Below are 2,195 nucleotides of genomic sequence, written 5' to 3'. Positions count from 1 at the left end.
AAACCTGAAGTGAAGCATCGGAATCTAAAACTGGACTCACAGGAGACGTTCAAATCATAGATAGTTAGAGTGTCAGTCCGCTTGTACTTAAGTCGGCATTGTGCATTTTGTATTAAATTCGGATGCAATTTCTGTGTTTCATCGTCAATAAGAAGGTCCAAGGGATACAGTAAACCTGAAGTGAAGCATCGGAATCTATAACTGGAATCACAGGAGAGGTTCAAACCATAGTAAGTTAGAGTGTCAGTCCTCTTGTACTTAAGTCGGCATTGTGCCTTTTGTATTAAATTCGGATGCAATTTCTGTGTTTCATCGTCAATAAGAAGGTCCAAGGGATACAGTAAACCTGAAGTGAAGCATCGGAATCTAAATCTGGCCTCAGAGGAGTGGTTCAAATCATAGAAAGTTAGAGTGTCAGTCCTCTTGTACTTATGTCGGCATTGTGCCTTTTGTATTAAATTCGGATGCAATTTCTGTGTTTCATCGTCAATAAGATGGTCCAAGGAATACAGTAAACCTGTAGTGAAGCATCGGCATCTAAGAATGGACTCACTGGAGAGGTTCAAATCATAGAAAGTTGGAGTGTCAGTCCTCTTGTACTTAAGTCGGCATTGTGCCTTTTGTATTAAATTCCGATGCAATTTCTGTGTTTCATCGTGAATAAGAAGTTCCAAGGGATACAGTAAACCTGAAGTGAAGCATCGGAATCTAAAACTGGACTCACAGGAGACGTTCAAATCATAGATAGTTAGAGTGTCAGTCCGCTTGTACTTAAGTCGGCATTGTGCATTTTATATTAAATTCGGATGCAATTTCTGTGTTTCATCGTCAATAAGAAGGTCCAAGGGATACAGTAAACCTGAAGTGAAGCATCGGAATCTATAACTGGAATCACAGGAGAGGTTCAAACCATAGTAAGTTAGAGTGTCAGTCCTCTTGTACTTAAGCCGGCGTTGTACCTTTTGTATTAAATTCGGATGCAATTTCTGTGTTTCATCGTCAATGAGAAGGTCCAAGGGATACAGTAAACCAGTAGTGAAGCATCGGCATCTAAGAATGGACTCACAGGAGAGGTTCAAATCATAGAAAGTTAGAGTGTCAGTCCTCTTGTACTTAAGTCGCCATTGTGCCTTTTGTATTAAATTCGGATGCAATTTCTGTGTTTCATCGTCAATAAGAAGGTCCAAGGGATACAGTAAACCTGAAGTGAAGCATCGGAATCTAAAACTGGCCTCACAGGAGTGGTTCAAATCATAGAAAGTTAGAGTGTCAGTCCTCTTGTACTTAAGTCGGCATTGTGCCTTTTGTATTAAATTCGTATGCAATTTCTGTGTTTCATCGTGAATAAGAAGTTCCAAGGGATACAGCAAACCTGAAGTGAAGCATCAGAATCTAAAACTGGACTCACAGGAGAGGTTAAAATCATAGAAAGTTAGACTGTCAGTCCTCTTGTACTTAAGTCGGCATTGTGCATTTAGTATTAAATTCGAATGCAATTTCTGTGTTTCATCGTCAATAAGAAGGTCCAAGGGATACAGTTAACCTGAAGTGAAGCATCGGAATCTAAAACTGGAATCACAGGAGAGGTTCAAATCATAGAAGTTAGAGTGTCAGTCCTCTTGTACTTAAGCCGGCATTGTGCCTTTTGTATTAAATTCGGATGCAATATCTGTGTTTCATCGTCAATAAGAAGGTCCAAGGGATACAGTTAACCTGAAGTGAAGCATCGGAATCTAAAACTGGACTCACAGGAGAGGTTCAAATCATAGAAAATTAGAGTGTCAGTCCTCTTGTACTTAAGTCGGCATTGTGCCTTTTGCACTAAATTCGGATGCAATTTCTGTGTTTCATCGTCAATAAGAAGGTCCAAGGGATACAGTAAACCTGAAGTAAAGAATCGGAATCTAAATCTGGCCTCAGAGGAGTGGTTTAAATCATAGAAAGTTAGAGTATCAGTCCTCTTGTACTTAAGTCGGCATTGTGCATTTTGTATTAAATTCGTATGCAATTTCTAAGTTTCATCGTCAATAAGAATGTCCAAGGGATCCAGTAATCCTGAAGTGAAGCATCGGAATCTGAATCTGGCCTCAGAGGAGTGGTTCAAATCATAGAAAGTTAGAGTGTCAGTCCTCTTGTACTTATGTCGGCATTGTGCCTTTTGTATTAAATTCGGATGCAATTTCTTTGTTTCATCG

This window comes from Schistocerca americana, unplaced genomic scaffold (genome assembly GCF_021461395.2).
Source record: "Schistocerca americana isolate TAMUIC-IGC-003095 unplaced genomic scaffold, iqSchAmer2.1 HiC_scaffold_59, whole genome shotgun sequence".
NCBI lineage: Eukaryota > Metazoa > Arthropoda > Insecta > Orthoptera > Acrididae > Schistocerca > Schistocerca americana.
The sequence above is the reverse complement of the archived record's forward strand: the minus strand, read 5'-3'. Positions refer to the sequence as shown.